Source organism: Salvelinus alpinus, chromosome 20 (assembly GCF_045679555.1).
Source record: "Salvelinus alpinus chromosome 20, SLU_Salpinus.1, whole genome shotgun sequence".
Classification (NCBI taxonomy): domain Eukaryota; kingdom Metazoa; phylum Chordata; class Actinopteri; order Salmoniformes; family Salmonidae; genus Salvelinus; species Salvelinus alpinus.
In genome coordinates this window covers 44,984,861-45,011,716 of record NC_092105.1, presented here as the reverse complement: position 1 = coordinate 45,011,716, position 26,856 = coordinate 44,984,861, and the positions used below count along the sequence as shown (strand labels likewise).

General features: G+C 43.0%; 1 protein-coding gene across 5 annotated transcripts in view; it reads right to left on the bottom strand.

The window, feature by feature from the left end:
- Positions 1 to 22,770, bottom strand: part of LOC139546988 (double-stranded RNA-specific editase 1-like) — a 192,198-nt gene extending 169,428 nt beyond the window's left edge. For 3 of the 5 annotated variants that reach the window (XM_071356000.1, XM_071356002.1, XM_071356003.1), the window contains exon 1: positions 22,598 to 22,770. The gene's annotated coding sequence lies outside the window, so the exon portion shown is untranslated. Of the gene's footprint in view, positions 1 to 6,178; positions 6,397 to 22,597 lie in introns of all 5 variants that reach the window. The other 2 variants (XM_071356001.1, XM_071356004.1) reach the window with 1 other exon arrangement.
- Positions 22,771 to 26,856: the final 4,086 nt, after the last annotated feature.

Sequence of the window (26,856 nt, the reverse complement as noted above, 5' to 3'; positions counted from 1 at the left end):
GGGCCAAAAAACCCTGCTGCAGTGTGTGCAAACCTGGTCAAGAACTACAGGAAACGTATGATCTCTGTAATTGCAAACCAAGGTTTCTGTACCAAATATGAAGTTCTGCTTTTCTGATGTATCAAATACTTATGTCATGCAATAAAATGCAAATTAATTACTTAAAAATCATACAATGTGATTTTCTGGATTTTTGTTTTAGATTCCGTCTCTCACAGTTGAAGTGTACCTATGATAAAAATTACAGACCTCTACATGCTTTGTAAGTAGTAAAACCTGCAAAATCGGCAGTGTATCAAATACTTGTTCTCCCCACTGTATATAAAAATAAAAAAATCTACGATGAAGTTGTCTCTTTGACAATGGGGGTCAAAAGGAAAGAAAGGTATTCCCCAATTTGTGGGCGTGGTCTAAGGGAATTCCATATTACGGGAATATCAACTCAGATTATTGGTTTACCTTGTCATCAATGACATGCGGCCCATTGTTTACATTGTTACCTGGCAACAACCACAAGGGCATTTCAAAGAGTCAGTCAAGGCTAGCGCATGAATATAAGCTCCCAGTCCCCTCAGCCTGTTTCTTTTCAGGTTTCCTGATAGTTAGAGAGGAGAGAAAAGGTACCATTTCTTATGGGTGATGTTTTGGTAAATGAAAAGCTATTTTTATTCAGGAAATATGATGGCTGTGCGGGATCTTTAAGTGATCAAAATGTACAATTCTGTTGAGAACTCCGACCCAATTTTGTGATTATTTTGGCTTTCACCTTACCGTTTTTGCAACAAATGTATTCGCTATAATTTCTTATGATTGACAACGTTCGGACAAGATATCACCCATGGCTATCCAACTTGATGGATTCTCATATCACCAAGCGGACAGGTCATCGGATTCTGGGAAATCCAGAGGGGGAGGGGTTGTCCTATCATTAACAACATATGGTGTGGAGACTTTAGTACAGTGAAAGTCTCAAACAATTGTTCACCCATCTTGGAATACCCAATAGTGAAATGACGACCCTCCTACCTCCTGAGAGAGTTCCTGTTATCGTGACTGTTCTCCACCTCAGGACAACAAGCTGGCACAAACTATAAACAAGCAGACTATTAGAGAAATTATCCTCTGAATCGGAGACTATGTAGCAGGACTGCTTTGCACTGACTGGAATATGTTTCCCGGACTCCGCCAATAGCGTCGATGAGCTAACCACCTCAGTCTCGGGTTTCATCAGGAAAATGTTGCGACGATGTCCCCACAGTGAAGGGTCGCTGCTTCCCCAATCAAAAGCCCTGGATTAACACAGACGTATGCCCTAAGCTAAAGGACAGAGCTACCGCACACAGGGATATCGCAGCCAACCCCGAGGCTATGGCTGAGGACAGGAACACGTACAAGAAGTCCCGCTACGACCTCTGCAGAGCAGGCAAAAGGACAATATAGGAACAAGGTGGAATCCTATTACAACGTCTCCAATGTTCGACGTGGCAGGGGCTACAGTCCATTACGGATTACAAAAGGTAGATCTAGCCGTGATCTATCCAACAATGCCTCTACCAGACGAACTCAATGCCTTTTATACACGCTTCGACAAAAACACAGCCGTGCAAGAGGGTCCCCGCCATCTCAAAACACTGGGTGATCTTGCTCTCCGAGGCCAACGTGAGTAAAGTTTTTAATCTGGTCAACACTCAAGGCCATGGGGCCAAACAGTAGTCAGGGTGTGTTCTTCAAACATGGGCAGACCAGCAGGCAGGCATCCTCACGGTCATTTTCAACCTTGCAGAGTCTGTAATCCCCACTTGTCTCAAACTGACCATCATTCCTGTTCCCAAGCACTCTAAGGCGACCTGCCACAATAACTACCTGTAATATCTGTAATCATGAAGTGCTTTTAAAGGCTGGTCATGGCACACATCCCCTCCGTCATCCTAGACCCACTCCAATTTGCACTACGCCCCAAAAGTTATACAGACGATGCAATCTCAATTGCACTGCCCTAGCCCACCTGGACACTAAAGCTCAGCGTTCAACACCATAGTGCCCTCGGACTGAACTCATCCCTCTGCAACAGGATCCTGAACTTCCTGATGAGCCCCAGGTTGAGAGAGTTGGCAACACCTCCGACACACTGACCCACAACAAGGGCCACCCCCAGGGGTGTGTGCTTACCCTCCTGTAGTCCATTTACCCACGACTGTGGGGCCACGCACGACTCCAACGCCATCAATTTTGTTAATGACAGCCTCCCCGAGTGGCACAACGTTCTAAGGCACTGCATCACAGTGCTAGCTGTGGCACTAGAGATCCTGGTTCGAGTCCAAGCTCTGTCACAGCCGGCCGTGACTGGGAGACCCATGGGGTGGCGCACAATTGGCCCAGAGGTGTCCGGGATAGGGGAGGGTTTGGCCGGCAGGGATGTCCTTGTCCCATCGCGCTCTTGCAACTTCTGTGGCAGGCTGGGCGCATGCACGCTGACAAGGTCGCCAGGTGTACAGTGTTTCCTCCGACACATTGATGCGGCTTGCTTCCTGGTTAAGCAGGCAGTGTCAAGAAGCAGTGTGGCTTGGTTGGGTTTCGGAGGACGCACGGCTCCCAACCGTCGCCTTTCCCAAGTCCGTACGGGAGTTGCAGCAATCGGACAAGACTAACTACCAATTGGATACCACGAAATTGGGGAGAAAAAGGGGGAAAAAATAAATACAAAAAAACGACATAAAAAAGTTGTTAATGACACATGGTAGGCCTGATCACTAATGGTGATAAGACAGACAGCTTACAAGGAGGAGGTTAAAGAACTGTCAATGTGGTGCCAGAACAACAACAACAACTTCTCCCTCAACATCAGCAAGACCAAAGAGCTGATCATGGACTAAAGGAATCAAGAGGGGGTAAACACCCCCATCCACAGGGCCACAGTGGAGAGAGTCAAGAGCTTCAAGTTTCTCGATGTTCACATCATTGGCGACTGAACATGATCCTCACACCAGAACAGTCGTGAAGAAGGCACGACAATGTGTCTTCTCCCTCAGGAGGCTGAAACGATTTTGCATGACCGCCCAGATCCTGGGGAAGACTCTACAGAGAGGGTGGTGCGGACACCCCAGCACATCACTGGGGGCAAGCTCCCAGCCATCCAGGTCGTATATGCCAAGCGGTGTCTGAGAAAGCAGTGTTTTCCACAACTACATAGGGTAGCCAGCCAGGTGACCCCCCGGGTTTTACATGTTTTGCCCAAGGAGTCCTATTTTGGTGGCCTCTGGAACTTCTAATGCCTTGATTCCATGCGAAATTGAATACTTTAAATTGCATTTACCTATCAGATTGGGAAAATGTGTTGTGGTATTGTCTAGAAAAGATATGACTTTACAGTTTAAATTCAGTGTATTGTTAGTTGTTTTGGATATTTTCTAGGCCTATATGATCAGGACTATTTTCTAAGAGAACATTAAACCGTCATCCTGTCTTCAAGATTAAAGTCTTATTTACAGTTGTACTGAAAGACATGAATTGCCACGATATTTGTTCTTCAAATTCGGTTTTTAATTAAATCAAATTAAGTATATAGCTTACATTGTCTTGAAAATAAATGCAATGTTGAAAAAAAAAAAAGGTTTAGCAGTATTTTTTTTAACCAAAATATGTATTTTATTTTGGGGTGTTGTTACCCTTTAACCTCACGCCAAATATCTCTAACGGTCACCCTAGCCTCAGAATACACTCACTGTTCCAAAATATGATTGTTACACAACAGGACAGTAAACCCACGCTGCCCTCAAACCAAAACGCTGCCTGCTAATTGTCTATATGCTATTTTTCTATTATATTCGAAAAAGTTTTATTTTCTTACAGTTTGAATTGAGGTGTGTTGCGCCTAATAAAATGTACATAGAAGTGGCCCATTCCACTGTTGCGAACAATTTATGTTTGAGGCTTTACTGAACTTTTCAATGAGAGCCCAAGCACCTCCCCAGAGTTTCCCAAGATCAAGTATGCAGACATTTGCGCAGTCTAGCACAAATGTTTCCCCTGGCACATTTTCTGGCTGGCACACGCATTGCCTTCATTGTTGTTTTCCTTACAAATAATAACTTTGGACATGTTTGCGTTCCAAGAAAATAAGTGCCTTATCTTCTGTAGCATACACACACACACACACACGTATGTACAGTGGGGAGAACACGTATTTGATACACTGACAATTTTGCAGGTTTTCCTACTTACAAAGCATGTAGAGGTCTGTAATTTTTATCATAGGTACACTTCAACTGTGAGAGAAGGAATCTAAAACAAAAATCCAGAAAATCACATTGTATGATTTTTAATTAATTAATTAGCATTTTATTGCATGACATAAGTATTTGATACATCAGAAAAGCAGAACTGAATATTTGGTACAGAAACCTTAGTTTGCAATTACAGAGATCATACGTTTCCTGTAGTTCTTGACCAGGTTTGCACACACTGCAGCAGGGATTTTGGCCCACTCCTCCATACAGACCTTCTCCAGATCCTTCAGGTTTCGGGGCTGTCGCTGGGCAATACGGACTTTCGGCTCCCTCCAAAGATTTTCTATTGGGTTCAGGTCTGGAGACTGGCTAGGCCACTCCAGGACCTTGAGATGCTTCTTACGGAGCCACTCCTTAGTTGCCCTGGCTGTGTGTTTCGGGTCGTTGTCATGCTGGAAGACCCAGCCACGACCCATCTTCAATGCTCTTACTGAGGGAAGGAGGTTGTTGGTCAAGATCTCGCGATACATGGCCCCATCCATCCTCCCCTCAATACGGTGCAGTCGTCCTGTCCCCTTTGCAGAAAAGCATCCCCAAAGAATGATGTTTCCACCTCCATGCTTCACGGTTGGGATGGTGTTCTTGGGGTTGTACTCATCCTTCTATTCCTCCAAACACGGCGAGTGGAGTTTAGAGCAAAAAGCTCTATTTTTGTCTCATCAGACCACATGACCTTCTCCCATTCCTCCTCTGGATCATCCAGATGGTCATTGGCAAACTTCAGACGGGCCTGGACATGCGCTGGCTTGAGCAGGGGGACCTTGCGTGTGCTGCAGGATTTTAATCCATGACGGCGTAGTGTGTTACTAATGGTTTTCTTTGAGACTGTGGTCCCAGCTCTCTTCAGGTCATTGACCAGGTCCTGCCGTGTAGTTCTGGGCTGATCCCTCACATTCCTCATGATCATTGATGCCCCACGAGGTGATATCTTGCATGGAGCCCCAGACCGAGGGTGATTGACTGTCATCTTGAACTTCTTCCATTTTCTAATAATTGTGCCAACAGTTGTTGCCTTCTCACCAAGCTGCTTGGCTATTGTCCTGTAGCCCATCCCAGCCTTGTACAGGTCTACAATTTATCCCTGATGTCCTTACACAGCTCTCTGGTCTTGGCCATTGTGGAGAGGTTGGAGTCTGTTTGATTGAGTGTGTGGACAGGTGTCTTTTATACAGGTAACGAGTTCAAACAGGTGCAGTTAATACAGGTAATGAGTGGAGAACAGGAGGGCTTCTTAAAGAAAAACTAACAGGTCTGTGAGAGCCGGAATTCTTACTGGTTGGTAGGTGATCAAATACTTATGTCATGCAATAAAATGCAAATTAATTACTTAAAAATCATACAATGTGATTTTCTGGATTTTTGTTTTAGATTCCGTCTCTCACAGTTGAAGTGTACCTATGATAAAAATGACAGACCTCTACATGCTTTGTAAGTAGGAAAACCTGCAAAATCGGCAGTGTATCAAATACTTGTTCTCCCCACTGTATATAGAGGGGAGAGAAGAAGCTAGACAAGGCGAAAACAGTCTTTTGGTGCTGTATGGCTGACTGTTGGAATGCCCCGATGTAAGGGTTTAGGAGAGGGGTGAATGTATGCGGCGGATTGGTTGTTTGTGGCTTCTCAAGTGGGGTGTGCAAGGCTAGACTGAGGTATGTTTGCTGTAATGCACAGATTAGATCTAGGATCAGTTTACCCTTTCCCTAATTGTAACACATAATTAGAGCGACGAATGATTCTGACCCTGTATCAGTGGTTAGAGGCAACTTCTACCTACATTCTACCTTGTTAACTGTTATGCTTCCTGCTGTACGTCCATTCCTGGCCTATTAGTGAGGACAATGGTAAATTAAGTAGAAATGAACAGAAGCTTCTCCATAATATTATTGACTCACATTCCTCTGCTTTGGAACCAAATCCAGGACGTTGAATTTCGAGATTGCCTATGGGGATTGCTCACATCCCTTCCTTAAAAGTAGGAAGACTGCTGTGTCTGGAATAGTTGGAATTCCACCTGGTCGGGAACGCTGGCACCATGCATTCATAACGCTGAGCGATCCCAGGGTCAGGTGTGTCTCTAATTCACTCCAAAACAGCAACAGTACTGCACCGCCTGGATAGGGGGGGAAACAAAAAGAATGGCAGCATTCTCTGTAAAACGAGTGGCAGGTACATGCTGGTCTGGAGGGCATGTGTCTGCACTTTGTTCACTCAGGGGGAACATTTTAATTTGATCTGTTTTTAAAATGTGTCGGATTTGTGACACCACAGAGTTTTTTTGGGGTCTATGAGTCCTCATTTTGGCTGTTGTGGGGAAGCCATGGTGTGAATTTGAAACATTGTTAAATGCTGTAGGGTAATTCCACGGTAACGGAATTATGCTTGGAAGAAAAACATTGATTTGAAAGTATAGCAAACCATACAACTCTACGCACAATGACTACTTTGAACAATTTACACAGAATTTCACAAACACATTTCCTTCAACTGTGCAGATGCAAAGTTTGGTAATAGAATTACGGTAAAATCTCCCACTACATTTTCTTCTAGCTCCACCCCCAAACAAGACCAGATTTGGTTGGTCCAGTATGAATGTTGGAGGTGTGTCTTAGCATCATTCATTTCCTTTTTCACTTCTGGATGTTGACTTGAAAGATTTGTGAGTCATCCCTCACCTCATTCTGTTATAACATATTTGGTCTGACAGATTTACGTGACACCCAGAATATATTGTATAATGTGAACAAACACAGTGCCACACATGGCTGGCAAATAGCTTAGCATTAGCTCATCATAATCAGTACAACCTTCAAAAAAGTATTTTACACACACATCCATTACAATCTATGCAAGAATCGGAATGCATGATTTGTCACCAGTACTTGAAAATGTGAATAAACAGTAAATACATTATGTTACATACAGTGGGGAGAACAAGTATTTGATACACTGCCGATTTTGCAGGTTTTCCTACTTACAAAGCATGTAGAGGTCTGTCATTTTTATCATAGGTACACTTCAACTGTGAGAGACGGAATCTAAAACAAAAATCCAGAAAATCACATTGTATGATTTTTAAGTAATTAATTTGCATTTTATTGCATGACATAAGTATTTGATCACCTACCAACCAGTAAGAATTCCGGCTCTCACAGACCTGTTAGTTTTTCTTTAAGAAGCCATCCTGTTCTCCACTCATTACCTGTATTAACTGCACCTGTTTGAACTCGTTACCTGTATAAAAGACACCTGTCCACACACTCAATCAAACAGACTCCAACCTCTCCACAATGGCCAAGACCAGAGAGCTGTGTAAGGACATCAGGGATAAATTGTAGACCTGTACAAGGCTGGGATGGGCTACAGGACAATAGGCAAGCAGCTTGGTGAGAAGGCAACAACTGTTGGCACAATTATTAGAAAATGGAAGAAGTTCAAGATGACGGTCAATCACCCTCGGTCTGGGGCTCCATGCAAGATCTCACCTCGTGGGGCATCAATGATCATGAGGAATGTGAGGGATCAGCCCAGAACTACACGGCAGGACCTGGTCAATGACCTGAAGAGAGCTGGGACCACAGTCTCAAAGAAAACCATTAGTAACACACTACGCCGTCATGGATTAAAATCCTGCAGCGCACGCAAGGTCCCCCTGCTCAAGCCAGCGCATGTCCAGGCCCGTCTGAAGTTTGCCAATGACCATCTGGATGATCCAGAGGAGGAATGGGAGAAGGTCATGTGGTCTGATGAGACAAAAATAGAGCTTTTTGCTCTAAACTCCACTCGCCGTGTTTGGAGGAATAGAAGGATGAGTACAACCCCAAGAACACCATCCCAACCGTGAAGCATGGAGGTGGAAACATCATTCTTTGGGGATGCTTTTCTGCAAAGGGGACAGGACGACTGCACCGTATTGAGGGGAGGATGGATGGGGCCATGTATCGCGAGATCTTGGCCAACAACCTCCTTCCCTCAGTAAGAGCATTGAAGATGGGTCGTGGCTGGGTCTTCCAGCATGACAACGACACGAAGCACACAGCCATGGCAACTAAGGAGTGGCTCCGTAAGAAGCATCTCAAGGTCCTGGAGTGGCCTAGCCAGTCTCCAGACCTGAACCCAATAGAAAATCTTTGGAGGGAGCCGAAAGTCCGTATTGCCCAGCGACAGCCCCGAAACCTGAAGGATCTGGAGAAGATCTGTAGGGAGGAGTGGGCCAAAATCCCTGCTGCAGTGTGTGCAAACCTAGTCAAGAACTACAGGAAACGTATGATCTCTGTAATTGCAAACAAAGGTTTCTGTACCAAATATTAAGTTCTGCTTTTCTGATGTATCAAATACTTATGTCATGCAATAAAATGCAAATTAATTACTTAAAAATCATACAATGTGATTTTCTGGATTTTTGTTTTAGATTCCGTCTCTCATAGTTGAAGTGTACCTATGATAAAACTTACAGACCTCTACATGCTTTGTAAGTAGGAAAACCTGCAAAATCGTCAGTGTATCAAATACTTGTTCTCCCCACTGTATAGCCATATCACCAAGGGCTTTACACAAGAGCCATGCAGTGTGTAGAGGAGAAAGAGCACCGCCTTTTCATGTGACACAGTGAGTCATGACACCCGGCTGTGCATTCAGCCTGACACGAGCCGTGTCGGGGGAGAGAGATTCAGCACACTCCTGGGCTAGGCTACATTCGAAGGAGGCTGCCGCGGCTTATTGGCAACTCAACAGAAGGTCTCCTTTTCCCTCTCTCCGTCCATCTCCTTTCCTCTCTCCCTACTCTCAATTTCCCTCTCCGTCCTCTTCCCCTCCCTCCTATCCTGCCGCAGTCAAGAAATTAGGGCGCCATGACTTATGCAAGAACTGCGTTAAAGATGACGAGGCCATGTTGACGACGGCATTACAAGGAAAAACGCTGCAAAACATTCTTTTGACTCACAGTACCAAACGACATAGCTGAGGCTCACAGAAGGAGCTTGAAGGCCATCCTTGCTCGGAGTGCCATCTTAAGAGGACTGACCTTTTTTTCCTAAGCATAACGTGACACGCGTCAGAGATGGAACCAAGATGGACTTGAGTGGATAGACATTGGGAGGATTTTGTAGGGATGGAGAGAGGCATATTATACACCATGTGTATACACCATGTGTATAATAAGGACATATGCAAGTACAGGACGAGTCAACAACATTATTTGGGTATGCGTTAACAGAATCTGAGCTTTTTTTTTTTTTAAAGGAGATTTTCACTGGACAGTTACTTTAACAGAGTCAAATAGTGCACTGTTTAGAGTGGACAGAAGCCGACTTGAGAATTGACCAGCAGGCTGTGTGATTGTGGCTTGGCCTGTTTGTGTACAGATTGAGATAATAACTCGATTACATACCGAGTCCCAGACGGGCGGCAGATTACTGGCCAGAGATGACTGCTCTGTGGTGGTTATGTTGGGGAGATGAGATTGATTGATATGAACTGTATTACACACCGAGTAGAGCTTTGACAGTCTTGGAATTTGAGGTTAAGGTAATTGGCCAGGCCAATGTACATGGGGTGGGGGGTGGGGGGGTCCAAAAAGGGGAGGTCACAATTCTGTTTGTACACTTGTTGACGTGGATATGTTTCTTAATAAAAAATCATCTATGAAACAAGCCATTACACTTCGTTATTATCATGGCATTCCACTGTTATTCAGGTTATTACTTAGAAATATGAATCAACAAATGTAGAAAATGCCAGGTTGGAAAGGATCTGTTGCATTTTCGTATTGACAACATTAACAGAGTCAAAATAAAGATATGCCTACCTTTTCCTTGCCCGTTGGCTTTTCTACATATAAAAAAAATTTTTTTTTAAATGTAACCTAAGCACTTGACAATAGGCCTTCTACGAGATTAAATCATGACAGGAGCGTTTGATTCTTAAAGAGACGGAGTCCAGACAGGCTACTTTAGGAAACGGTCTAAATGAACGTAGGCCTTTTGAGAGAATCAGGAAACTCACACGCGCACACCCCCGTAAAAGCACCCGCCAAGCAAATATATATGTCTCCTTTCCTTAACCTCGTTTATGAAAGTAGGCTATAAGATGACTTGACAAGGAAAGTATGAAGGGGACAGTTATGCTATAGTATGAAATGTACAAATCCATATCCATAGCCTATTTATCAGTAACGCCGATTATCGAGGGGGAGAGTTTTGGAAAGATTTTTCAAAAGCTGAGGAACTATTATAATTTAAATGAATATTAAAAAAATAAAAATAAAAATGTAAAAGGACTTTGTTAGCTTACACTGAAGTGAAGGAAGAAAAAAAATAACAGAAGGACAACTGCGCACTTTCCTACATTTGCAAGAAGGCTGGGTACTTGCTCAGGCACGTGTGCGCACGCTCAGTCAACATAAACAGGACAGAAAAAACAAACATGCTCATTGCTCACATGACCGCGTAAACGGTATAAAATAAACCAAAACTTGTTTCTCATAAGTGTAGCATGTTGTGAACTCAGCAAACAATGTTTCCAGTCCTAGAACGAGAAGGTAAATTGTTCTAATTAAAGCTGCAATAGGTAACTTCTGGGGCCAAATTCACATAGAAATGTGTTATAGATCTGTCATTGAAAGCAGGTCTAAGAAGCAGTAGATCTGTTCTATGTGCACTATATCTATGCTTAAGATTCATTTTTGCATCTTTTACTTTGGTACACCAGCTTCAAAACAACTGAAAATACAATAGTCTCCTCGTGGATTGCAATGTAATCGGCCATAATCGGCATCCAAAAAGGCCGATTACCAATTGTTATGAAAACTTGAAAATCGGCCATGCCGATTAATCGGTCAACCTCTAATTTGAACCGAATGTCCGTCAATTAGTGGCTGACATTTTGTTTAATTGCTCAGCACTACCAGTCTCAAGAGTGGAGGAAATGGCCAGATGCTTAGTACAGCCTGCAGTGTGCATCCCTCACGACGCCAGGTCAGCGGAGTCAATCACCACCTTCCGGAGACACCTGAAACCCCACCTCTTTAAGGAATACCTAGGATAGGATAAAGTAATCCTTCTAACCCCCCCCCCCCTTAAAAGAGTTAGATGCACTATTGTAAAGTGGTTGTTCCACTGGATATCATAAGGTGAATGCACCAATTTGTAAGTCGCTCTGGATAAGAGCGTCTGCTAAATGACTTAAATGTAAATGTAAATGTGTGGTCAGCACAGCCCGGGACGGTGAGAAAAGCAGACTCCGTAGAAGCACGTTGGTATGAAGGAGAGGGAGAATAAACACAAGTCTCAGATAACTTGGAGGAGCATTGTGTGTAGGCAGGCAGGGATCCGTTGAAACCGAATGCCCAGACATGACTAGCATGTTCACAGCTTCTCTATGAATCCTGCATTATTCATGGGGCTGGCTCCTCATCCATCGCACATACATGTACCGCCACATCATGACAGGAGCTGTGTTAACAGGGTGATCTGCACACACACGATGGTGACAAGGTGTGTGGTTATTTCAGTCTGCTCAGAACTGCCCGGGAAGCGGCGCAGAAGCTGTGCCGACAGACATGTCGGCAGAACTAGTCTTAACCTGGGGTGATGTAGCTTTCCACACAGCCTGCCTGAAATCCACTGAAAGTGCTGTACAGGGTATGACAGGTAGTCATAGCGAGAGAGGGGAGTATATGCCTTGCTCTCCATGTATACAATAAGTTTGTATTTGAGGGCTGTACTGCAATGCAAAGGTCTGACAGGTAAACACTGTGTCGTATGACTCAGACGCACCCCGGGATGGAAGTTGTCCTTTGGCACAGATCTGGGATCAGCTTATCATCCCTATACCATTAGAGGAAAACTTCAAAATTGACTTCAGATCTAGGGGGCAATTTTATCCTACACCACCGACCAACAGGGCCAAAAACATAGGACAGAACAGGAAGGCCTAAGTCATAGCCAAGACAGTATGAACTAATAGCCTACCGTAAAACTTCAATTAAAACAGTCTCAAATGGCTGCTGGTCCCTTAATAGCCGGGCAAACTGCACACATTTGAGCAAATAAAACATCGGTTTTAAATAAACACCGGTCTAAATGAATTGTTTATGAGGTTACCATGAATTGTTTGAGGTTTAATTTGTTACATTAAATAATTTAGTAATGCCTCCAGAAATGGCAATCATCCGTTTTTAATCGCCATTAAGAAACCTCTAGCATATTTGGCTGCTAACAGCTGAGAAATCGTCCGATCGCCCTTTAGTGGCAAAAGTAAGAACTGACGAAAATGCACAGTCAAAGAGAATAAGTATTATGTCAAGGATGATAATACATTAGTGCAGGAAATAAAATAAAAATTATTAAAAAATGCTGAAAACTTGTTTGAAATTTGAAAAAGTATTATGCAAATGAACAAAAGCTGTGTGCATTAATGAAATAAACGCCTGGCTCAAATAGAAGCCTCTAAGCGCCTGTTGTGTTCAGTGATATCAAATAAACGCCTGTGCCATTAATATAAGTTTTACGGTATATATCATTATGAATTAAAAAAGGGACCAGAGGGGTGGGGGAGAGAGAAAGGGTGAGGACTTGCCTACCATACCCTCAGATGTTTCCCTATGGCGGTTGATATTGATCGCCTAACCACCTGGCTACGAGTTGTGGTGACCTGGGTGGCACAGCCATAAACCGCTGACCGCCAAGCCTGCGTCATTTGGCAGTGACGATGGACGTCGCCGGGTTGAGCCAACAATCTCACGCAAAGCATATTAGCTCTGCGCGTGCGCGTCAGGGGGCTCGTTCATGTGGAAGGAGTGGTGAAAAGCAAAGGTGCGGCCCAATCAAATCTTTTTGGTCGCATACACATATTTAGCAGATGTTATTGCGGGTGTAGCGAAACGCAAAGCAAGCTAGGGGAGTCAAAGTTAAAGGCAACCATGAAGCCCCCGTTCAGTCCAACTAAAAATGGACCATCTAGCAACATAACACATCCTTCTGTGAAATTCCAGCTGGGGGACAACAGGTTGATTTACATGACATAAACAGCACCCTTTTTTGTGTGTGTGGTGGTAGATCAGCTTTAATATTGCAGATAGATTGTGGCTTCTATCAATGTAATTGTCTGCATAATTTCCAATCCCACATATACAGGTATTTTTGGGGGGGGGGGTAAATATTACTTGAAATACACTGCTCAAAAAAATAAAGGGAACACTTAAACAACACAATGTAACTCCAAGTCAATCACACTTCTATGAAATCAAACTGTCCACTTAGGAAGCAACACTGATTGACAATAAATTTCACATGCTGTTGTGCAAATGGAATAGACAAAAGGTGGAAATTATAGGCAATTAGCAAGACACCCCCAAAAAAGGAGTGATTCTGCAGGTGGTGACCACAGACCACTTCTCAGTTCCTATGCTTCCTGGCTGATGTTTTGGTCACTTTTGAATGCTGGCGGTGCTCTCACTCTAGTGGTAGCATGAGACGGAGTCTACAACCCACACAAGTGGCTCAGGTAGTGCAGTTCATCCAGGATGGCACATCAATGCGAGCTGTGGCAAAAAGGTTTGCTGTGTCTGTCAGCGTAGTGTCCAGAGCATGGAGGCGCTACCAGGAGACAGGCCAGTACATCAGGAGACGTGGAGGAGGCCGTAGGAGGGCAACAACCCAGCAGCAGGACCACTACCTCCGCCTTTGTGCAAGGAGGTGCACTGCCAGAGCCCTGCAAAATGACCTCCAGCAGGCCACAAATGTGGCACCATGTTTAAAAACAGGCAACAGAAGCAAGACCCGTCTTAATTCTGTAAATATAAATGGATGATTTATAAAGCCAGGCACATTTAACAGTTAGGCTATTGATTATAGACCTAATTAAGTTGGTTTCCACTCTCCTCAAATTTCTTAGGCAATTAGTTAAAGGCAGGCAAAGGCAAGGGCTGTTCCCTTGTCTCTGCTGCTTCTGCCTGACGCCACATTGTTCTCAATATGCTGGTTAACTTTGCTGTTATGCACATTGCAACATGGGGAAAACGCGCTAATTCTATGGCGCACTGAAGATTATGTTTCAGAACCGCGGACAGCAACCGTATCCAACACAGGATAAATCACATTTGTTATAAAATATTAGATTACATAGTGTTGCACCATTATTTTTGCATAATATAACCATATAAAATGTCAGTATCAAATGTCTTAAGAGTGATGGACTGTGTTATCCCAGTGGCCGCCGCAATGTCCACTGAGAAAGGCGCATCAGACTGGTGTCTTGTGCACCATGACTCCTAGCTGCCATATATCATTTTCTATTGTGCTGTTTCACAAAAGCTCTGAACCCATCTATTCTCATAGTTTCTACAGATTGTAATATCTTCGCAATTATTCTATTATTGATCAATTGACTACGACTTTTCGGAATCACCCAGAAGTGCTATCTGCAGAGTCAACAATTTTTCAGACATTCCTGAACCTGCGACTAAAGACAAGCTACATATGGACAGTACCAAAAACAAAAGTGATCTAATGATTTTGTCTCTTCCCAGCTAAATCTGCAGAGGTGGGATGGTTATATCCCCCACATATATATATATATAACATTCTATTGGTTGCAAGAATGTTGTATAATAATCTACATTGAAAAACACTAAGTTTTGAATCCGGCGTCGTTTTGTGTATCAGTTCATAAAACATGTGCTATGGAATCGGTACATCGAACATTTCCTCCCAACTATTTTGCAATCTGTATGGCAACCTGTATTGTCAGTAATTTAACAAAAACAAAATAAATGTTTGGCAATACCAATTTTATTTTATTAATTTAAGACATTTATAGTACCTTTCACATAATATGGCTAACTTGGGTGAAAAACTAGGTCTATTAAACTGAAAGCCATCCCACACCATGTTAGTCCCTAACTTTTGGTGTGATAGTGTATGGGTAAAAGGCTGATATTAGCCAGCCCCAACTGGCCTGGCTGTGGACTGGAAGGGTCTGGGTGGCAGTGGAACAGAGGGCTCTCGGTGGCGGTGGAGCGACCCTGTGTGCGTGTGCCCATGCACTTTGATGTTGCAGCGAGTAGCTGACGCTAACCAGCTCGGTCGTGTGCGTTAGCCCTTTCCCCTTGTCCTCTGAACGTCCATCTTCAGTGGGTGTTAGAGGTTACGAAACCGCTTGCATAAGAAAGGACATGTCAAGAAGGGCCCTCGCTATACCAAGAAGGGCCCTCGGACCCAACACACACACAGTTATTTGTTCTAATCTCTGGGGGGCTTTCTCTTGTCTCTTGCTTAAAAAATAATGATGCAACTAAGTCTCAACATTCAAATGTATTCAGCATGAATGGCTACAACCTGCAGCTTCCTGCCCTGCACAATTTGGTGACGGGGGAGATGGGACGGCACTGATGCACCCTCCGGGGAGTGCAGGATGGGGTCCCGTCGAGCCCAACCTAACCCCGACTGCAGCTACCCCCCTCCGCACTGACAACGGGCCTTTAAAACATGTTCCTCCCTCCCCGGAACACACACTGCAACGCAATTATACTACCTCCACACACACAAACGCCCCCCAGACCCACCGAAAATCCAATACTTCCAGCCCAGTAAATTCACTCTTCAAACCAAACCACTGCATTTAATTTCCGTTTGAGTCACCCCTTGACCCAAACGAAACGCACCACCGATGAACAATCCAAGAGTCAATGACTTCAGCTTAGATGACATGTGAGGCAACTGTAGCTGTACACAACGGTGACTTGTATGTGTGGTCTGCTTAAAGTTGGATGGCTCTGGTTGTCGGACACATGGTAATGTTAACCAGCAACCAGATTAACTTATTGAACTGTTCAGACCCTGTGCCATATTTGAGCATACACACTCCCTTTACCTATAAACCAGCTTTTTTCAGAAGGGCAGATTTTTTTTTTAGGGCCACTTACCGCCCTGTGACCCAATTAGGTTTCAGTCATGTGAGAGGCTATTGCTCCGTTATGAATTCCCCTCAGTCACCCCTGCAGGAGGTGAAAAACACGGCAACACCGGCAGCATTCAGATCCAGCTAAAACTAGCCCCTTAGAGAATGAAACCGATCCCCTCATTCACGTGAAGAGATTTCATTAAGCCTCAATGCCCATTTTCCTCAGAAACTCAAAGGAAACATTTATCTTGTTACTTGTCGCTGGTCGAGAGATCTATATATATATATATTTTTTTTTTTAAATACACTCGGTGGAATGAAGAGTGTAAATTCAATCCTGAAGTGCAGTGGGGATGAGTGCTTTAATCAATGTTCTCCCAGAACCTTAAAAAAAAAAAAAATACACAAAACACGTCAGAGGATCGGTTATCTGTGATTTCTTACGACTGAAGCTTCAAATACGAGCAAGGTGATTCATTTGGCTCCTTCTTCCCCGCTCCAGAGGAATTTCCTTCGAGATTTCCTTTTCCAAACCCAGTACACTTCAAATCGACTTGGAATAGTACAGGGTTTCTTTGAACGAATGGATATGCCACACTAGAACTGATCAACCCATACCAAAGCAGAGGCTTGCAGATAAATAAAACGAAGACACGCAGCCTTGCGAGTGTGACAATGAGGTCCTGCCTTGCTTCATTCTAAGGCTCATTATTTCTGTGCATCATACCATATATCAAATTATTTGCTGGGCAGGGCCTCTTAATAAGGGTACAGTGCTCCACGCAGATTTTATGTAATTCAAATTAGTGCTGGTAGCTTTCACTACGCCAGAAAGTAAATTGCCAGGTGAAAGTGCCTCTTGCCTTGCTCATTTGATATCTCTGCAGGCCCATTTGACTCGAGGCCATCGTTGTGTCCCTGCACTGGCTCTCCTGACGTGCCAAATAAAGCATATGGCAGTCATAGACATCACGAACACTGCAATGACGTTATGTTAAGCCGAAGGCCTAAGTCATGTTATGAAAGCAGATCTTCAGAGACATTTCTGTGTCGTGAAAGTGTTCAAATATTGCTGTCTTATTCGCATAGAACGGTTACATGGAACTGGTCTCGCCATATAGTCAGGGTGAAATAATAAAGATACTCGCCCCACAAGGGTGGAGTGGGGTATTTTTTGTCACTAGCGGACATATGCGAGACAGGAAGGTCATCCATACCCTAAACACGAGATCGATTGACAGGCCCCCTGTCATTATGGTTCAGGCAACATAGGCCTACCTAATGAACAAAAACAAACGAATCAAAGCACTGCTCATTATGGGTTCAAAACAAACACCTTCAAATGAGAAAATAGCAAAGAGGTAAAAAAATATATACAGTGGGGAGAACAAGTATTTGATACACTGCTGATTTTGCAGGTTTTCCTACTTACAAAGCATGTAGAGGTCTGTAATTTTTATCATAGGTACACTTCAACTGTGAGAGAAGGAATCTAAAACAAAAATCCAGAAAATCACATTGTATGATTTTTAAGTAATTAATTTGCATTTTATTGCATGACATAAGTATTTGATACATCAGAAAAGCAGAACTGAATATTTGGTACAGAAACCTTAGTTTGCAATTACAGAGATCATACGTTTCCTGTAGTTCTTGACCAGGTTTGCACACACTGCAGCAGGGATTTTGGCCCACTCCTCCATACAGACCTTCTCCAGATCCTTCAGGTTTCGGGGCTGTCGCTGGGCAATACGGACTTTCGGCTCCCTCCAAAGATTTTCTATTGGGTTCAGGTCTGGAGACTGGCTAGGCCACTCCAGGACCTTGAGATGCTTCTTACGGAGCCACTCCTTAGTTGCCCTGGCTGTGTGTTTCGGGTCGTTGTCATGCTGGAAGACCCAGCCACGACCCATCTTCAATGCTCTTACTGAGGGAAGGAGGTTGTTGGTCAAGATCTCGCGATACATGGCCCCATCCATCCTCCCCTCAATACGGTGCAGTCGTCCTGTCCCCTTTGCAGAAAAGCATCCCCAAAGAATGATGTTTCCACCTCCATGCTTCACGGTTGGGATGGTGTTCTTGGGGTTGTACTCATCCTTCTATTCCTCCAAACACGGCGAGTGGAGTTTAGAGCAAAAAGCTCTATTTTTGTCTCATCAGACCACATGACCTTCTCCCATTCCTCCTCTGGATCATCCAGATGGTCATTGGCAAACTTCAGACGGGCCTGGACATGCGCTGGCTTGAGCAGGGGGACCTTGCGTGCGCTGCAGGATTTTAATCCATGACGGCGTAGTGTGTTACTAATGGTTTTCTTCGAGACTGTGGTCCCAGCTCTCTTCAGGTCATTGACCAGGTCCTGCCGTGTAGTTCTGGGCTGATCCCTCACATTCCTCATGATCATTGATGCCCCACGAGGTGAGATCTTGCATGGAGCCCCAGACCGAGGGTGATTGACCGTCATCTTGAACTTCTTCCATTTTCTAATAATTGTGCCAACAGTTGTTGCCTTCCCACCAAGCTGCTTGGCTATTGTCCTGTAGCCCATCCCAGCCTTGTACAGGTCTACAATTTATCCCTGATGTCCTTACACAGCTCTCTGGTCTTGGCCATTGTGGAGAGGTTGGAGTCTGTTTGATTGAGTGTGTGGACAGGTGTCTTTTATACAGGTAACGAGTTCAAACAGGTACAGTTAATACAGGTAATGAGTGGAGAACAGGAGGGCTTCTTAAAGAAAAACTAACAGGTCTGTGAGAGCCGGAATTCTTACTGGTTGGTAGGTGATCAAATACTTATGTCATGCAATAAAATGCAAATTAATTACTTAAAAATCATACAATGTGATTTTCTGGATTTTTGTTTTAGATTCCGTCTCTCACAGTTGAAGTGTACCTATGATAAAAATGACAGACCTCTACATGCTTTGTAAGTAGGAAAACCTGCAAAATCGGCAGTGTATCAAATACTTGTTCTCCCCACTGTATATATAATTTAATCATCCAGAACATTAGACTAAATGAAACACCTGATACTTGATGTTGGGGTTCCCTGCCCTTGTGCGAAACGCCACTACATCTGCCTCATAATAATCAAGATGTCTAACAATGAGCATGAAGCGGGTCTAATGCGATTATCAGCAAGCTCTGTGGTGATATGCCAGTCAAGGATTGGAGTGTGTGTGTGTGTGTTGGGGGGGGGGGGTCAAAGGCGAACCATTCCCCCAATCGCTGAAACTCTACGGCAAAGCAAAGTTGGCAGGATGTTTGTTGAAAGTCATCATTGACGGCACGTTCATGTATGAACGTTCTGCCTTTTTGTGGCTGAACCATGTGGCGGCAGCACCAGTCACTTTGTGCTTGCCATGACCTTCTCACTTCTGGTGTTGTAGATGAACAAGGAGCCATGTCGTGCCTTTAACAGATCTCAAAAGAAAACAGTGTGGCTTTCCGAGGTCATGTGGTGATCAACTTCAACTCTAAATGACTACCAATTAGAGATAAACTAGACACATTCCAGTAGAGGAACGATATTCATCCACAGTTTGGATGAAAGATCAGTGGTGGAAGTGTAAAGGGTGTTTGGAAAGAAGGTGAAAAGGTTTGTCAACAGTCAGTAAGAAATCAGGGTTCTCGTCTCTCTGGCTTTCTTGATAATATAGCCTGACTGCAACATGAAATTAACAAGGACAAGGCCAGTGTCCTTTTATGGTTGAAATGAGCATAGCCAGGCCACCGTAATGCCCTGTTTTACATAGTGATGCATTTCATTAGTCTGCACGTCATCTTCACGCAATATCGTTCCACTACTGGACGGAGAGCCGAGGGTTTCACACTGCAAGACAAGATGGAAGAGAGGCTAATTTCTCGTCAGGGATAGCATTCATGACCTTTTCATTAAATAATTTGAACTTTGCATTCAAGAAGGAGAAACATTGTTTCAGGTGACAAAACATGTTTTGTTTAGTTACTTTTTTCAACAGAGCTAGGTGCTTATTATCTAATGTATTAGGTAACGAAATCGGACTTTTTGGATATAATGTATAAAAATTATATTTGTCTTGGTAAAATGTATTTTATAAACACAAGGAAGTGAAATTTAAATCACCAACGTGCGTTTTCACCCACTCTGGGCCGTGGGTGGACACCCTATACACTGAGTGTACAAAACATGAACACCTGACCAGTTGAATCCAGGTAAAATCTATGATTCCTTATTGATGTCACTTGTTAAATCCATTTCAAATCAGCATAGATGAAGGGGAGGAGACAGGCTAAATAAGGATTTTAAAGCCGTGAGACAATTGAGACGGATTGTGTGTGTGCCATTTAGAGGGTGAATGGGCAGGACAAAAGATTTAACTGCCTTTGAACGGGGTAGGTGCCGGGCACACCGGTTTGTGTCAAGAACTGCAACGCTGCTGGGTTATTCCACGCTCAACAGTTTCCTGTGTGAATCAAGAATGGTCCATCATCCAAAGACCATCCAGCCAACTTGATACAACTGTAGGAAGCATTGGAGTCAACATGGGCCAGCATTCCTGTGGAACGCTTGACACCTTGTAGAGTCCATACCCAGACGAATTGAGGCTGTTCTGAGGAGAATAGGGGGGGGGGGGGGGGGTGCAGCTCAATATTAGGAAGGTGTCCTTAATGTTTTGTACACGCAGTCGAATATAAATTGGCTTAACTGCCAATGTGTATTATTTAACATTACTATTAAAAATAGTACTCACTTGTAGGAATGGGTAATTGTTTACAAGTTGTTAGCTATCCCATAATGCCTTTGCCGAAAACATAATATGTTAATCTTGTTCTGTGGTATGGTAACTTCCTGTCTATTGACTGACTCTGGCTACACTAAAGATGACGCAAAGTTTGAAAAGATTCAAAGTATGCGGCATCCGTTTCGCAACGGAGCCTTGAACCACGTGGGGGGGCTGCTATACCACGCCGTTGTGGACGTACCCATTGAAATGAATGGCATCTGGCACAGACAGACTGCTCAGATGTAATGTGAATAGGGCATAAGGCTACTAATGTAGCAATGATGCATTTAATGCATCTGAAATTACATCATAGCCCTCGGGAGTACGGAGTGCTGACTGAAAGCGCCAGGGTCCGGAGCGGGCGAGTGAATGAGTGATGGCTGATGTAATGCGCTTGAGCAGCAGCCCGCTTCCTATCAGCCACTACGGGGTTAACGGAGGCCCTCGCTCTTGGTGGTGACGCTGAGCAGCCATTTGTTTGCCTCCGGGAGCTCCCCCTTCGCTGTAACACGCCAATAACCGAGGTAGAGTGGAAGCTAAATGAAATGGTCCAGCAAAGGTGTCCTGGGCACCGGTTTGGCAAGGTATCCATGGCTCAGAGCCTATGCACCCTCTAAGCATGGAAAACTGTCACAACAGCAATTAGTACCTGGCTGCATCAAATGTAATGAGATGAAGTGGAGGTCGATGAGGACAAGCCCACCTAAGAGTGTTTAGTAAAACAACGCGTGTTTGGACATGATGATTGACTCTTGTGCTGAATCTGGCAACAGTGGTGTGTTTGCTGACACCCTATCAATTAATATTGATAGTGTTTGTGATTTCAGTAGGCAGCCCTCATGGATTACTTACACCATCATCTTTCCAACTTCAATTAGGCAGACTATTCATTTTGTGGGATTATTGGTTGCCTACATCTACTTTTCCCACATTGCCCTATTGAATTGGTTAACTATTCAACGTCTACTTCAAGCACCCATTTGTCCCAAGCAAAGTCCACAGGCCTATTGAATTCAAAAAGAAAACCTAACATTTCTTGAACAAGCATGAATCGTAGGCTATACGTGATTCAGTTACATCACATGGTTAAGCACAACGATCGATGCACAACCGTGATTTGTAATGGAATGTAACCAACCACATTTCAATTTGGTGCTTTCGTTTTATTCATAGAGAGATTGGATATTTCAAAATGTAGCCAATTTTGTTAAAAGTCATTGACTGTGGCTTTTCAAAGGCTATATATATTCTGATGGCTTGGTACTTTACTTCTTTGACGAAATCTAGAGACAATCAACGTTTTTCATCAATTCTCACCAAGCGAACTGTCCAAATGACTAATATAACGCTTAACTTAACAACCATGCATTCTGTCAACTAATCGTGCAGCCCTTCTCCCAAAACCTTACAATGCATCCCTTTCATCAAACTCCGTCTCGCACATGCGGTCTGCCCACTATATTCGCAACTGGCTAGCATGCACGACAGTCCAAATTGACACTGCGGTTGACTCGGGAAAGATAACTCAAGAGCCATGTTTGCACGCGATCTAGAAGAAAATATTACATAAACACACCCGGAACCCAAGCAAAATAGCCTGTGTTTTCATCCATACCATCCGTCAAACTGAGAAACCGTAAATACTCACAGTATGTGTCGCAATTTAAAAGGGAAGCTTGCAGAGCCGTAGAAAGAGGTGCTCGTCCTCCGTTCAATGTAAAAGCACAGACCGCCTCCTGTCCTCTGTTATATGAGTTGCTGGAGTTGAATGAATTGGCGTGAAGGCGCCGCTCGTACAGTTGCACTCACCGCAATACAGATGAACTGCGGCTTAGCCTACTCTCGCGGTATCGGTTCTCGGAAGCAAGCCACGTGGAAGGATATTGGATTTTCATTGGATGCCCAGGATATCGCGACTAGATACTAAAATTTGACAGATCTGATTGGACAAACTCTTGAAGGAGGCAGAAGATATATGAGCACCGATTGGGTGATACTCTTCATTGAGGGAGTTCGATTAAGCTAAACCGCGGTGCACCGGGGTGTGGCCCGTAACTGTGAATGTGTAAAAGCGGCGCAGTTTTCAAATCGAACAGTATTCTGCGCCGCTCGTTCATGTCGTCGACAAGGCAGCATGATTCATCGTTCATAAACATACATCTCTTTTCCATAATATACAGTATATGTTCGAAAACTGGTTTTCATTGTGAAAGCAGATCCCTTTTTCATGGGAAAACACATAATCCTACTCATTACTCAACATGCTTAACCTACATTACTTCTGTTTTCAGTCAACTACCCCATCAGAATTATTATTTTGGGGGAAAAAAAGATTCCAGGCCACTCATCTAAATCAAATCAAATCAAAGTGTATTGGTCTTACACAGATTTGCAGATGTTATCGCAGGTGCAGCGAAAAGTTTGTGTTTTTACCTCCAACAGTGCAGTAATAATAACTAAAAATACAAAACAATATGCACATAATCCACCAAGTATAAAGAAAGAAATTCTAAAATATATCAGAGCTCTGGGGGCCCCTGTCATCGATGTCTTTTTTTAATTGTATAGATCATTTAGACAGTAACCCTCCAAAAGTTATCAATTAACATTTTTAATTTCTACATAAGTACTAGGAAGCTAAGTGTTTGTTTCTTGGGATTCAGGAATGTGACTGAAAAATTTAAATTAAATAAATAAATAAACTGATTGAAAGTGTAAGGGGATATCAGTGAACAAATGCTGTGGTCAAGGCTACGACGGGGCCAGTGCTGTGAGTGGAGCTTACTCAGGTGTTCAAAAGCGCATATCAGACTGAGTGCCTAATGCTTCTTAAGTCGTTTTTTTATGAGTTTTAGTTCAGAAAATGATCTCTCTGCAGAAATGACAGTTACAGAGATGTTAACCCTAAGGGCGGGGGGTTCTACTAAGCTAACATATGGAATTGTTTTAAGATGGCCATACCAAGGATCATTTAGATATTTGATTTTGAGTTTTAGGACCCTTTAAGGTCTCAAAAAAATATATGTAAAAATTATTTGATGGAATATTGAATTTGATCTTACTGCTTTCAGCCCATAGAAACCCATTGGATAACAGCTTCATACACGGATAAACAGATAGTCAAAACAAATTGAAAGGAAGTTTGTTCTGAAGTGTATGTCCTATATCTGAGAGATATAGGAAAGAAACTATACATTTAGATGTATTTAATCCCATATTTTAGGCACTAAACTATCTCCATACATTTTCTTAACTGGGATTTTCTCACAAGACTACCTTCAGACTAGTCTTGTGAGGCTTGTGGGTGTATAGAGGAAAACTGAGATAATCCATTGTGTTCATGAGAATATCAAAAGCCCCTTATCTATGGTATACAGTATCTTGGCACGCATCATTCAACACTAAGTTTAAATTGTGTGCTGTGCAATGGACATATAATGCACAATGTCTCAGGAAAGACTGTCTGGGTTGTCAATAGTCAGTATAGAAAACAGTCGGGCCTGCGACCTGGACCCACAGGCCATGCTGAAAACATTTACACACATAGAGGGGGACTTCAGGACGAGAGGTCGACCGATTCTGATTTTTCAACGCCGATACCAATTATTGGAGGACCAAAAAAAGCCGATACCGATTAAATCGGCCGATGTTTATATATATATATTTGTAATAATGACAATTACAACAATACTGAATGAACAATGAACACTTTTACTTTAACTTAATATAATACATAAATAGAATCTATTTAAATAATGCAAAAACACAGTGTTGGGGAAGAAAGTAAAAGTGCAATATGTGCCATGTAAAAAAGCTAATGTTTAAGTTCCTTGCTCAGAACATGAGAACATATGAAAGCTGGTGGTTCACTATTCCCAGTTAAGAAGTTTTAGGTTGTAGTTATTATAAGAATTATGACGCTTCGAATATTTCTCTCTATACCATTTGTATTTCATATACCTTTGACGATTGGATGTTCTTATAGGCACTTTAGTATTGCCAGCCTAATCTCGGGAGTTGATAGGCTTGAAGTCATAAACAGCGCTGTGCCTCAAGCATTGCTAAGAGCTGCTGGCAAATGCAGTAAAGTGCTGTTTGAATGAATGCTTACGAGCCTGCTGCTGCCTACCACTGCTCAGTCAGACTGCTCTGTCAAATCATAGACTTAATTATAATATAATAAACACAGAAATACGAGCCTTTGGTCATTAATATGGTCAAATCCGTAAACTATCATTTCGAAAACAAAACTTTTATTCTTTCAGTGAAATACGGAACAGTTCCTGTAAGGCGTCTGTGTGTAGCTGGTGAGATAAGTCAGGCGCAGGACAGCAGATATGAGTAATGAAAGCAATTTTACTCAAATATATCACAATACACATCGTATAAATACAAGGCCACAAATACGGACCGCAATACAATAAACAATTACTCACAAACAAACATGGGGGAACAGAGGGTTAAATAATGAACAAGTAATTGGGGGATTGAAACCAGGTGTGTAAGACAAAGACAAAACAAATGGAAAATGAAAAGTGAATCGGCGAAGGCTAGAAGGCCGGTGACGTCGACCGCCGAACGCCGCCCGAACAAGTAGAGGGACCCACTTCGGCGGAAGTCGTGACAGTTCTGTATTTTATCGAACGGGTGGCAATGCTAAGTCTAAATATTGCTGTTACATTGCACAACCTTCAATGTTATGTCATAATTATGTAAAATTCGGGCAAATTAATTACGGTCTTCACACAGTTCACAACGTGCCAGGTGGCCCAAACTGTTGCATATACCCTGACACTGCTTGCACTGAACGCAAGAGAAGTGACACAATTGCCCTAGTTAATATTACCTGCTAACATTAATTTCTTTAACTAAATATGCAGGTTTGATTTTAAGAAAAGTGTTGATGTTCATTATTAGGTACATTTGTGCAACGATTGTGGGTTTTTTCGCGAACGCGCTTTTGTTACATCATCACCCGTTTGGCGAAGTTGAAGTAGGCTATGATTCAATGATAAATTAACTGGGACCGCAGTGATTATATGCAACGCAGGACAAGCTAGTTAACCTAGGAATATCATCAACCATGTGTAGTTAACTAGTGATTATGTGAAGATTGATTGTTTTTTATAAAATAAGTTTAATGCTAGCTGGCAACTTACCTTTGCTCCTTGCAGCCACAAGGTCCTTTTGACGCTGCACTCGCGTAACAGGTGGTCAGCCTGCCACGCAGTTTCCTCGTGGATTGCAATGTAATCGGCCATAATCGGCTGATTAGGCCGGTTAACGATTGTTATGAAAACTTGAAATCGGCCCTAAATAATCAGCCGACCTCTATTCAGGACACCAGGGGAGTCTTTCAAGTTGGATTTCATATGATTTAATTGAATTGACCATGACTTTTGCAGCCCATTTGTGTAAGCTATTAGCCAGACAAACTCCGTTGAGTTCAACAATAAATAGTGGCTGAACTCATCTTCAAGACGACTACTTTTTTCCTCATCGTTAGGCTATTTGATGTGTAATTTTAAAAAGTGTATAAATAGTAGGTAAGTACGATATATAGCTATAGATTGTACAGTGCATAATCAACAATTCCTAGTAAGCTAGTGTTTTGACGGTGCACTGAATGTATAAGTTGGCTTTAATATAATGCTTTTAAGCACAACTTTCTATCCAAGCTGGGAGAGAGCACAAGGACGGCACATGTCATGCAGGTGTATGTAGCCTATACATGACAATTGTATATTAAAAAAACATCTATTGGTAGCTGATTAGTAGGCTGTTGCATCAAACATTTATTTTACAATCTGCAATGGTTTAATTTCTAACTTTAATTATATATATAATATATAAATTAATTATATTATATTATCTGTGCCCTGACACCACAGATATCCTATTATCGAT